The sequence below is a fragment of the Neolamprologus brichardi genome, unplaced genomic scaffold (assembly GCF_056152115.1).
Source record: "Neolamprologus brichardi isolate AB-2024 unplaced genomic scaffold, ASM5615211v1 NODE_ptg000063l+_length_572389_cov_1, whole genome shotgun sequence".
In the NCBI taxonomy this organism is placed as follows: Eukaryota; Metazoa; Chordata; class Actinopteri; order Cichliformes; family Cichlidae; genus Neolamprologus; species Neolamprologus brichardi.
In genome coordinates this window covers 143,765-157,538 of record NW_028270054.1, presented here as the reverse complement: position 1 = coordinate 157,538, position 13,774 = coordinate 143,765, and the positions used below count along the sequence as shown (strand labels likewise).

General features: G+C 38.7%; 1 long non-coding RNA gene across 1 annotated transcript; it reads right to left on the bottom strand.

The window, feature by feature from the left end:
• Positions 1 to 565: 565 nt before the first annotated feature.
• On the bottom strand, positions 566 to 1,102 carry LOC148095649 (uncharacterized). Its single transcript, XR_015717640.1, has 3 exons — positions 1,030 to 1,102; positions 721 to 943; positions 566 to 630 (listed from the first exon to the last, which is right to left on the bottom strand). It is a non-coding gene; the product is annotated as an uncharacterized LOC148095649 (long non-coding RNA).
• Positions 1,103 to 13,774: the final 12,672 nt, after the last annotated feature.

Here is a 13,774-nt window from a genome sequence, read left to right as displayed (position 1 = left end):
ACATTTTGAGATTGTGTAATCTCTATAAAGAATACGTGTAATGGTTCAATAGATATAGTTATTTAAATGTCCATAATAATCACATGATCATTTTTGTACATCCTACAATTCAAGATTTAGAGCTGTGTGTTTGTATGAATTCAGCTTGCTATACTTATAGACTTAGATATATTAATCCACTATTTACCCAAACAAGTTACATTGTTTGGGTAAATAGACTGGGTTTGTCCTACAAAATAATTATTCAACAATAAAAAAAAACACACAAAAAACATCTGCACATTAATCCGGAGTTCAGTTTCATATGTCTGATATTGTTTGTTAAATCTGGTGACACAAACACAGTCAAAAATTCATTGCTAGCGTGACATGTGGTCCTTTTTGCCTTTGACCAATGATATGCTGGTTACTTGGACCAGTTTAGTATTTGCTGTCACAGAGGAATGTTAACCATAAATCCAAAAGAATAAACGGAAAAAAAATGTTAATTGCAAACATGTTTTTGCTTAGTATAAGGATTGAAATTACATGGAAACTGTCACCTTAAAGCCTCACTGTAAATATCATCACAAACAGATGTTTTCCACACAGTTAACAAAGCTCCACCACATCCGATCACTGCATATAAATCTAAAAGAAAACAATTTTTTTTTTTAAAACAATAAAATTAACAACAGGGAAGACTTTTGATTTAATAACTAAGCTTAAAATAAGTGTTACCTTTGAATATTTGTGGGAAAAATCTGATGCTACCCCAAGAATACAAAGCCACACTGGAAACGATGACAGGCTTGCAGCCCTCTGTCTTCCTGGAGTGAGGTGCCTGATCAGTAGCAGTGAGTTGACAGAAGTCGGTGTCTGTAAGAGTGGCCAAACACTGATACTCTGTCCACTTGCGCAGAGTCTAAGAAGCTGGAATGCAGGCACACTGTACGAGCTTGTTCTAAAAAATACAGAAAAAGGAACATTTTATTTGTGTTAAGGCTTAAAAACTACAAATAAGTTATAAAATGAACAATGTTGAAATACCTTATAGGTGCTGCAGGCCACATAACCAGAATCCAGAGCAATCTCACACTCACATGATGGTGAGGAAAGACATTAGTTCTGCAGTGAGGTTTGAATGTCTCAGTTGGGACACTGAAGAACTCAGAAGACAGCAGTACCTGCACAGAGAGACAGAGTAGAAAAAGCATAGATTTGTAATCCATAATGTGAATTAAAACTCAAAAAGTTTCAACAAGTATAATCATTTGAGTGTGAAATTATTTGTGCAATAAACAGGATTTAAATTAATTAATTGAATTAAAAACACTGACATTTTTTTATCAAAGATAAAGAATCATACCTCTCTCTGCTCTGAGGATCACTGAGCATCTCTGACAGGAAATACAGTTTCCTCAGTATGAGTCATCATTGATGGTCTCAGAGGTGTGTAGTGTGGCAGCATGATGATGGTCTCCAGATCAGGCAGGAGGTCAGGTGATGGGTGTGTCATCTTCTCCATTGAAGACACACTGGTATGGCAGTTCATAAAACAGCAGTCTCTGTGTGGCATGTAGTTATCTGTGCAGTCCAGCACTGATGGATCAGGTTTGGCTCAGCAGTTCATGAAGATGGTGTTAAGATGTTGTTGTTTCAGCTGAGGATGGTGAAGTTTGAAGGTTTTCCCACAAAGGAAACAGGACTGTGTGTGCCCTGTCTGAAAAAAATACATCTACAAAACATAAAGTGCTTTTAACACCACCCACCCTCCCCACCCACCCATCTCAGCCCCCAAGTGTCTATGTAATGCTGGTATGGGGTGTCAGTTACTAAATCTAATTAGTGCGTCAGAAAGCGGGGGCTACACCTAAAGCCCCCGCTTTCTGATGTCTTTGTTTATTAGCAGCTTTTTCCAGCTGCTCAGAGAATTCTGACTTGGCCTTTATCCACCCAAACCCAAACCCACCCGGATAAAGGCCAAGTCAGAAAATGGATGCAGAAACTTTCCATGTACTTCTAAATCAGTTTTTATACATATTCTGTAAGCTGTACTAATGTTTTTCTCTACATAATGTATCATCATAGACATCTCTGGTAGCCTAAAGATAGTTTAAAACCTTTACATTTTTTTTACCTGTAAAACATGATAAGCAAAACCTCATTCATCCCAAAAACATTTGATTCTACAAAATTTACTATAATCAAGAAAATATAATTGTCTGTATTTATTCTTGTGATCCATAATAAATACTTGCATTTATCTGGGATTTATTTATTTACTATTTCATATTTGAAAGCCCTTGGAGGGGAAGATCTTGTTTGTTGAGATACAAACGTCAAAGTAAAAAAAGTATTAAAAAAGGAGATGACAATTAACATCCATGAAAAAATGCATTAATAGATTTAGTCATTTAAGACATGAGAATAAAAAATAAATTATGTCCGTTTAATACTTTTTGCAGCATATTTCAGATCTGAGGTGCATGATAACAGAAAGCAGATCTCCCGGCTCTGCATGAAGTACAGCCATGATTTGGTGAAATGATTAATAACATTGCAATAAGAAAGGGTCTTCTTACAGACAGAGTAGGGAAGACAATATGAAGAAATATGATTTTTCAATGAAAAATCTTTTTCATGCTCTACAATCAGTAAACTCTGTAACAGACATGATCTGTAATTGTTTCAAAACTCACCACACGACTTCATGATTGGCTCGAGGACAGGACACAAAACACAGGGTTGTGGTAACTGTAATATGTTCTCAGAACACCTGAATGGAGGCTTTTCTGTGGCTGAGAAATAAAAATGAGGTCAAGCAGGGTGTTCTTGTCTGTAGTGGCAGAAGTGATCAGCTGTGAATACCCTCTAGATTGAAACTGCTCCAGAATCTGTTTTCTTCCACTCTGCAACTGGTTTTCATTAAAATCTCCACACACAATTATTGGGTGACAGTCCATTATTTCAAGTGAATCTAAAAGACTTACCAGGTTTTGCATGAACGGTGTCAAACTGTAGTCAGGGGGTCTGTACACAACAGCAATGAGCGCAGGGAATGGAGCCTGAACCTTCAACACTAAAAACTCAAGATCAGTGACATTATGCAGATACTGTTTTACCTGAACCTGAAAATGATTCCTCAAATACACAACAACTCCACCACCACTTCTGCTGGCCATGTGAGGAAAGTTTGTGTAGGACACATGTCTGTTGCGTTTGAACATGGTGTAGCCGTCCAAATGAAGACTATCTGCAACAAAGGAGCCTTGGAGGTGAGATTCAGTGAGACACAAAACATCTGCTAAACACATTTCATGATGACTCTTGATGTCACTGATGTGAGATGGCAAACCCTCCGTATTGTGATGGATCAGTGTAAGAGTGTCAGGTCTGCTGGCTGTTTCTCTGACCTGAAGAAGAGGCATCATTTCCTCAACGCTGGCTTGTCTCATGGTTTGGAGCACTGCAGTTACCTCGGGATTGGCGTAAATCTTTTTCTCATCCAAGTCCTGTAAATACAATCCACTGAGAGACGTCACCCTGCTGAGAGCAACATAAGCCATACCTGGTTCAAAAATGTTCTTCATTGAAACTACAGCTGTCTGTGTTGTAAGACCCTGAGTTTTGTGAATTGTGCAGGCGAATGCTAGCTTTACAGGAAACTGTCTGCGTACCGCTCCTTTAAACTTCAGACTCTCCTCTGCTCTCTCAATGTAAACCAGATCATCAGATGCTGCATTAGAACTGCGGTTGTGTCTCATAGGCTGCCGGTTGTCCATTCTGAGCCCCAGTTTAATTATGTGTCCATCATTTTCAGATCTCACCACCTTTACCAGTATACCAAAAGCACCGTTGACCAAACCGTTTAGTGTGTCCAAGTTTCTGGTCAGCATCACTCGAGCTCCTTCAGCAACGTTCAGGGTGTCGGGTAAATCATTTCGCCCACCTGTAAATGGTTTGTCTCTTCGTGCCATTCTGCCTGTACGTTTATCCTTCTGGAAATCGTCTGCAGTGATGATTATGATGTTTGAATGAAGCTTCTTCAGGGTATCTGTGTTATGGGATTCCACATTCTTGTTGGTGGCATAAATGTGTAAGACCTCAGTTGGACATTCTTCTGGTGCAGTCACAGCCTGTGACAACAAATCTCTGTCGCACTGAGAAAGCTCATCTGTCTTTTCTTTCACTCTAATCCTGTTCAACATCTCTGCAAAGGCCACATCATCTTTCTGACGCATGATCTCGGTTAGAGTGATCATCTGAAAATGTTCCTGCCATAGGTCAATCTGTTCTGGATCGTAAACACAGAGAGGTTTAGACTGTCGCACTGGTGGCAGCTGGTAAAAATCTCCAACAGCTAAAACTGACATTCCACCAAAAGGTCTCTGAGTGCCTTTGATTTGTTTCAGTCTTGCATCCACATAAGCAAAAAGGGGTTTTGAAACCATCAAAATCTCATCAATAACAATAATTTCAGCATTCATCAGCTCAGATCTGACTTCATCCAGTTGGTTACCAAGTCCTTGAATGGGTGGTTTCAGACTCCTGGGTAGTTTCAGTAGAGAATGTAATGTAGAGCCATTGATAGAAAAAGCTGCTGTCCCAGTAAATGAAGTCAGTAAAACAGTTGGATTTGATATGTCAGCTTCTTCTCCATTAGCAGGCAGTCTGCTCAGGATCTTTGATGCTTCAGAGTGAATACATTTAATCAGATGTGACTTTCCAGTTCCTGCACCACCGTTGATATAGAAGAAAAATGGATCTGGATTCAAACCACAAACACGCTGAATACACCAGTCTCTTATAGCATAGAACACGCAGGCCTGCTTCTGGTTCAGATTCTGATACATTACACGTACCACGGCTGGATCTACTGCAGGTTGTTCTCTGACGGCTCTGATCTCTGTTACAGCATCAGACTGACGACTGTAGTCGGGAACATTCTCCTGTTCGTTCTCATCATCAGAATGTCTCTCAGGAAGATTCTCATCACATTGCAGCCTCACAACTTCAGATTCAGGAGCCAGATTACACCATTCATCGATCACAACATCCCTATTTTGTTCAAACTCTTCCAGTGCACTCTCAATATCCTCAGAGTTCTTCTCATACTTGTCTTTATTTCTTTTCACAATCCTTTTCACAGACTCACTGTAGTCTGAACATGGAAGTCGTACACAACCTGAGTTGTAGAAGGACTGATAGGTTTGGAAACATTGTGGTTTCAGTTCCTGCTCTGATCTGTGTGGAAGGTAAAGCCTCAACAGTCGACCACAATATTGCTCAGGATCTTTTTCTTGTGAGCAGTGGTAATATCTGATTATAGCTGGTTTATCATTCTTTCGCCTTTGTACAAATCCAAGCTGGTTCAGAAGAGGAAGCACATCTTTTCCTTCATTTGGGCCACTCACCAACCTGCACAGCGCAGCAAAATCAGCCAGTGACATTTCCTCATATTCTGGTGTCTCAGGTCTGCATTTGTATTTATCACTCAAACTTGTCATCCAAATATTACAACTGTCATGTGTTGTGGTTTCCAGATAGCTCATGGGGCGACTCATTTTTACCGGGTTATCATCTGTTGGTACAAATACAACACTGCGGGAACATTTTTTCATTTTTAGGCCACAGACTCGAGTCACACACTCCTGTGCGCTGATTTCTCTCTTTTTTGAGTAAGCCTGCATCACAGCTCTCATTTCATCACATTCATTGACCGTGTTCTTTGCAGAGTTATCAATAACTGTCTTCAGGTATTCAGAGAGGCCAGATTCTTTCTTCGTTATATATTTACAGAGGTATTCTACACAAGAATAGGCATTCAAAATTAATGAGACATCTATATTTGCGTTCCAGGCTTCAAGCAGGTGTGGGTTGTAATTGTTGATCCAACAGTCCTTTGGGTCACGTTTCAGAATCAGCGCTGTTTTCTTGTTTATGTCCTGGAGGCATTGTTCATACTCATTCATTGTCAAGTTGCATCGTGACAGAATCTGCTCTATGGTGAGCAAAGCAGCTTCAGGTTCCTTCAGCAGGTTCATCAAAGGTCTGAGTTTGGCTTTTGCAGCTTCAGTGTCTGAATCCTCATCCTGTCTCACAATCATTGTTCTTGTGGCTGGTGGTTTTGGAAACCCAAATCTACAACCAGAGTTCACACTCTTAAAACATGTTTTTGTGTGGCTTTTGCTGTGCTTTTGTAGTTCACTGACTTTTTTGTGCAGTTCAGGTTGTTTTTCTGGATCAGGGAGTTGAGCCGAGATGTATCTGTCCACAAAGTCACAGACAGTTTGGTCGTCATCCACATCTACTTCTACCTTTTCTCGAATCCACAGCAACATGTGTATATGCGGACTACCTCTGTGCTGGAACTCAACTCTGTAAAAGTAATCAATGATTTCACCAAGGGGCTGTGCAGGAGAAAAAAGCAAATCTCTGAACAAAGCCTCAACACGTTTATCAAACATTCGCATGGTGGTTACTGGATTTGATCTTAGGATTTCACACTTTTCTGACCAGTCCAGGGCTTCAAAATCAACCTCTTCACCTTGCTGTCTCTTTATTGCTTGAATCACTTCAGGCCATCTCATCTCAGCAGCAGAGAAAGTGACAAAGAACTGAGGTGTTCCTATTTGACGAAGCATACTGAATAAATCTTTGGTAGTTTTCTGCCAGTAAGCTGGAGTTCCTCTGAGTGGCTGCATAAATCTGATTGCATCTTTATTTCTTACCAGCTTCTCTACTTCTGTCTTACTTTGTAACATTCCTGATGTGATTTTGCGTCCATCTTTGGTCATAGTTTTACCTTTCCTTAACTGTATTGTCATGCTGGAATTAGCCAAGTGTATTTCAGTGACAAACTGTGAGAAAAACAGGTAATTTGTATCTCTAGCAAATCTTGCATCAATGTTGAAAAGCCTTGACTTGAAGTAAGCACTCGGTGTGAGCTTGAGACGTCTCTTTTCATCCAGTGTATTCTGACCAGTAGGAAACTGCACAGGAAATGCCATGGCTTCCAAATGAGGAGTTCTGAAAAAGCTAACAGGATTGTTTCTTTCTGCAGGAGCCACACAATATGTGTTATCAGTGAAACAGAGAATCTCTTCTGAAATGTCTACAGGCTGCAGACAACTTTCTAGAGCAAAACCTCCATTGTTCAAATCACTTTCTGGTTCCTCTGGGTTTTGTTCCTCTGGTTGTTCATCACAGGATTGCATATTAATAGCTTGTTCACTTTCAGACTCAGTTTCACTCAAAAGGGCATCTTTTTCATAATTGTCGATTTCCATTAAATCTGCTTCATTATAATCATCACTTCCCATGCTGGCTTCATCACTGCTGTCATCATCAGGTAACGTTGGATCACAAAGCAATGCATCATCTCTGATAATAATATCTGTGTACTGTGGGTGAATCTGTTTGAGTTTACGCAGAGCTTCAATGAGTTTAGACCAGGTGACAGTCTGGAACAGCTGATGGCCTTTGTAGCACAGTCGTCTTTTCAGCTTGATCCTCATTATCTGTGATTGGCTTCTGAGCCTCGGTAAACAGTCAACTGTTTGTTGGACTTCAGATGGTACACACACCACATTACCACGTATGAGTCTTTGTCTGCCCTTTGGAAGTGGAATAATCTTTGCAAATGGGATGCATTTGGCAATCAGATGTCTCTCCAGAATGTTGAGATCACGAAGTTCAGCTGGAATATCCTGCAGTTCTAAACCGTTAACAGCAGCAAGCCTGGGCATGCGTCCACTTTTGAGGGAACTGTGACACGTGTGACAGATATACTCCTTTTTTCTCTCAACAGGAAAGCTGCAGTGATCATTACATGCTTCATCACACACATGAACAAATTTACCAGTTAGACACTGTTGAGCTACAGTTTGGTGTTTTGAGTAATTTTCTCTTTTGCAGATTTTCACCTGATTAGGAAAAGAAGCTTTTAGACAAACAGTACAAACATACGATGGTGCTGACTTAATGTTTGATCTGAAACGAGATATGGCCTCATTCATTAAACTGTTATCTGGATGACACTGTAAACTTTCAGCTGGTCGATGCATCTGACGATATTTTCTTTTTATGTTCACTGCACATCTGATATTATGCATCTGTCTGAAAGAAAAACTGTTCCAATATTTTACTCTCATTCGTTCTCTCATATTCTCTTTGTGTTGTTGCTGAAATTGTCTCTCTTCTCCATAACGCTTAGTCATGTAAGATAGTTTTTTCTTTTTAAATTCTTCACTTTCTCTATATAGTTTATATACATGTGACCTCATGCAGGCTTTATGTTTCTCTCTGAATTCAACAGAACTTCTATATGTTCTTCTTATGCGTTCTTTCTGCTTTTCTCGGAATATAGAAGACTCTCTATATGTTCTTCTTATGCGTTCTTTCTGCTTTTCTCGGAATATAGAAGACTCTCTATATGTTCTTCTTATGCGTTCTTTCTGCTTTTCTCGGAATATAGGACTGTCTTTGTATGTCCTTATGACACGTTCCCTTTTTCTCTCTCTAATTTTAGCACTTTCTCTATACAGCCTTTTCATTTGCTCCTTCTGTTTTTCCTTAAAATCCTCTCTTTCTTTGTAGATCTTTCTCAAATGTTCTGTCTGTTTCTCTCTATATGTAGCATTTAGTTTATACAGATTATTTTTGTACACTCTCTTCTTCTCTCTGTGATCTGGATCATTAGACTTTCTACTGGAATTTCTTTTCTTTGCCTTAAAGCTTTCATCAAAAGTGTACATCTCCCTTTCCTTCCTTTTCTGATTTTCCTTTCTTTGTGGTAATTTCTGTGGGGCCAGTGACCTTCTCCTCATTTTTTGTGCTTGCTGTTTATTACGTTTCAAAATTTTATGTGGCAGTTCCTGTGTTGCCTTAGTTGAACAGGAGGCAGTGTTCGAATCATTCTGAGGAACAGCATCTGATACTACCTGAGTTTCTCTCACAGAAGATGCATAGGTTTCTTTCTGTAAATAATCAGAAGGACAATTCTTGTTTTCAGTAGCAGCTGTCTCATCTGAATAATCCACTCTGGATGATGTCACTTCAGTGATTACAGTCTCCATAACAGTTTTCCTTGTCTGCTCAGTGGATGTTTGGGAATTTAATACATGGACAGGTTCATTTAAAGCTGCGGCTGAAACACTTGTAGCAGTTTGTCTGTTTTCGGTGGTTTGATTAGCATCTCTTTGGTCAGCAGCGTTTTCACTGTGAAACTCGACAGGCTGTAGCTCATAAGTGCAGGTTGGTGCGATGCTAAACATTCGGTACAAGCATTTGATCCTGTCAATCATGTCGTTAAGACGTGTGAATTTTAACATAACTGCAGTTCCACCACTTACACCTGGCAACAACGGCATCCCTGTAGACTTACGTGGGTGAGGATCAAAATATGCATATTCACCTGAAATCAGCCTGCAAACTGCAATGGCGGTTCCTCCCATGACTAGCAAAGCGTAGCAAACCTCTGAAGCCAAACACTGTAGTCCCTGTTCAAGGCTAGGCAGGTGATCTGTACCATCAAATGTGCCATAACGAGCAAACTGAGAAATGTCCACTTGATACTCTTGTCTGCGGCTGGTGACCACTGTGGGAAGCTCATCGCAGGCTAGAAATACGCTGTTCACAAACCTCTTTCTGGCATCTGAATACACGTCATGGCCTTTGTCCAACACACGGTTAAGATCTGCTCTCGTAATGAATTCATCCTCATGCAAGAATGACAGGAAAACCAAACTGTTAGCCATGCATTGCTGATTCCGGTACTTTCCATACTTAGGAGAGGCCTGGCTTCGGGATGCACAGATACTACTCACTCGTGGACGACTTTCTCTGTTTGTAACTTGTACATGAGACGGTCCTGGAGTTTCTCCATCATGCTGCGTTTGCACAGTTACCTGTTGCACTTCAGCCTTTGGCACAGACACTGAATGAACACCTCGCTTTACCACATCTGCATAAGATACTGCGGCTGTCTGAACGCTACTCTGCACTTCTGGACTGGAAAAAGTTGTGACAGACACCTTTACCTGCTCACCACTCTGAGACACGTTTACCTGTTCTTTCTGCTTTTGCCGTCTAAGCTTCTGAGACTGCGACCTTTGACCTTTCCTTGGCATTTTGTTAAGTACAAACTACACCTTATGTGTATTTCTACACAAATATAAACAAAACTCAATCTGGAAACAGTGAAAAACTTGTAAGTCTTCAAATTGCTATCAAATCTGAGAAATGTAAAATTATTTAAATGTTCTTATGGATATGTAAATGGCTGACTTAAATCCAAACTCAATATTAAAGATATTCAAAGTTCTCTGAAAACACTTGGGTCAGTTTTATTGTAGCTTTTTCAGAAACTGTATGTTTTTTAACCAGACTGGTTAATGATTAGATCTATACTTCTGTAACAGGATATTTAGAAATCACAACAATCAATAAAACTTCTGGCTCTTAAATAGAGTTTATGTAAATCTTTGAGATATCTAATACTTAAATCAACTATATGGAGCTGTGATGGTGCAGTGATCAGATGAGAGGCGATGAGGATTCTTCAGCTGGATGTTCTGCAGCAGTCAGGAAACAGGAAGTCTGGGACCTCAGGGCAGCTTCTCGATGACAATTGTGACTGAACACTTACACTGAGTAATAGAAATGGGTTTGAATAACAATAGTATTTATATATAACTTACTGTAGTCAAATGTTATAGTCAATGAAACAGACTTGAAAAATGTATTCGGATCTGATTTAATATTTATGTGAATACAGTAGTCTGAATGTATGTATTACAAAATAACCAATTATCTCATTACAGATAAGCCTTTAAAAATGTGTATATTTTATATAATTTATCAAAGTAATTGCACCTGTAAGGCAAACTATCAGTGTAATGCCAAGTCAAAACTATAAATGTGGAGCTGTGTAAGTAGTTTGTACTGTAAAATCTACTGTACTATAATTCTACTACTGTATATTCAACTTTCTACTTGCAATTTCCAGCAAAATTAGTAGGTATGAGAGAGTTTAACAACAGGAAAGAAGGAGCAGTGAGAGCAGAGATCTCTCAGATTTCTGAAAACAGATCGACGAAGTTGTGGTAACTTCAATTTCCAAAAACTTGGTTTCTTGTCAAACTTGGTTTCTTGTCAAACTTCGATTTCTTGTCAACCTTAGATTTCTTGTCAAACTTCGATTATTTGTCAACTCAGGTTCAAGCTTGTCAAAATTAGATAGAGCTCATGGCGGAGAATGATAGAAGATAGAATGGCTTGTCAACAAAGATGGAGCAGGGAGAGGGAGAGTGATAGGACAGACTGAATTGCTTGTCAACAATAGAGGGAGAGAGTTTTCTGCAGCAGGTCACCTGTAAGACAAAAAGGGACTGGAATTAGGCATATTTCCAATAAACATGGTTTTCCAGTATTTTTCGGACTATAAGTCACACTTAAAATTCTTTAGTTTTCTCAAAAATTAACAGTTTACCTTATGTATTAATTCTGGCTGTGCTTAGTGACCTCAACCCAATTTTCTGTGCTACATGGCGCTCAAACATCTGTCAAAATGTTTTAGTATGACTTTGGAAAGCTTTAAAGCTGCAGCGCTTGATGGATTGTTGGAGCATTACAGCTACAGTAGTCAGGAGCCTTGCGGAGTAATTCGTATTGTCCTTAAACATAATATTATGGTGTGTGTATGAGGACCTGTCATCTGTTTAGAGACATGCGTACGAAGCAGATTCCAAACCGATCAATCCATGAAGAATTTGATAGATTTGTGGAAGAGGACTGAACAGAAAAAGATAGTGTATTGTTATGTGTTACCACTGAAAAATGTTGAGAGTTACTGTGAATGAGTTGAATAGTTTGAGTTATCTGAATATTTGGTTAGCTGCATTCGCCTTATAATCCGAAAAATACAGTACATACAGGGCTTTACATATTGAAGAGTTCCACAGTACATTATTGAACTGAAAATGCTCAAAAATGGTGGTGGAACTATTCTAAAGAAACTTTTACATTCTATCAACACAATAAAAACAAACAGTGTCTATAAACTTAAACCAAGATGTGCTGCTACAATAACCTACTGTAAATATCATATGGTACAACAAAACCCACACACTGAGTTTTGTTCACACGGTTAGAGCAGACAATTTCAGCTGCTTAAGATTTATGCCACATCACACTAAAATCCCTGTTTCTGTGTACTTACCTGGGACAACAGTACATCATAATATCTGGGCACACAGAAACAGGGATTTAAGATCCATTAACATAAAAGTAAACAATACTTTATTCAGTATGACTTTTGGCAAAATGAGAAATTTGGAGATGGATGGTTCCTACAAAGCAGTTTCTACATATTTCAGTCACATTTGGGGTATGTTTAATACACAGCCATAAGCACTCCACTAAATCTAGGATGTACTTATAATGGCCGATTTAAAGGCCTAATTAAAAATGTAGTATGATGATAATTTCTTTATAGATCATTTAATCATAGAATACAGAAATGAGTGCTGTATCTGTGCTTTAGATTTTTTCCAGTCATCAACAAAATCTTTAATTAAAAGACTAATTCAAAGAGCAGTTTTCAGACAGTGACTTAATTTAATGAAGGGAAAGAAGCTTTAGAAATCCACAAGGCCCTACTTGAAGACTTAATTGTACCTAAACTGCTATTCATGAGCTGCTCTAATGTGAAAAAATATGCGCTGCTACAATAACCTACCGACCTCTGTAGGTCTGGAAATGTTTACACAGACTTTTCTAGGATTTGATGACTTTTGATGATCACCAATAGCTGTGCTGACTCACAGCACTACACTGAATCTCCTATAATGAGAAACATTTCCCAGCACTGCACCTCAGAAAAACCTTTACTTACCAGACTTGAGACGATCAGATCAGCAGTCTAGAGAAAGGAAACAATTCATCAGATCACTGTTTGATGATTCAGACTGTAGAGCCTCTTCACACACAATCCAATTTACTGTGACACAAATTAACTAGTAAAATCCTCAATTACTTTAAGCTTTTTTAAGTTTACTGTAGTCTAAAGAGGAGATAATTGAACTGCAGGGTCTCACATGGCTATAGCATGTGTAATAAAAGCATTATTACTACAGAAATGCAAAGAACAGGCACCAATATTTGTTGGCACAAGTGCAGGACACACCAAATATTTCCTACACAGAAGCCTTGTGGTTCCAACATTTTCTACAACAGGTCAGAGCTAATAAAGTGTGAAAAACCAAAACTTTTAATGTCCTTTCAGGTTAAAAACATTAAATACAAAGTAATTCTTGAAATCAGAAGCAACAGAAAACCTCATCATGTTTTGGTTAGTCTGATATGAATATGCAAATCCTAAAATACATGTAAATACTGACATGTTACAATAAAAGAGGTGCAGAATGTTTTGTGAAATGAAATGTCTTAAAATATTACACTAAAAAGTCCTTTCATTGTACCAGTTGCTAGGAATATTTATGTATGTTGCAATGTCCCTTTTTGGCAACATTTCTATTTAATTTTAAAACACATTATATTCACTAAATAAGTAATAAACTAATTCGACACAATGGCTGTAATGTACCTAACAATGTCCACTCACACCTCTGGTTCTCTTCGTTTTTATTATTGCTTAACTGTTAAAGCTATTACTTATACCAAGTCAGGCAAAATACTTCTACAATGTTCTGACTTTAATGTAATACATCAGCAGAATTTGAGAGACAATATAAATCAATACCTGTGCAGCTCTTAAGTGTTTGAGCAACCA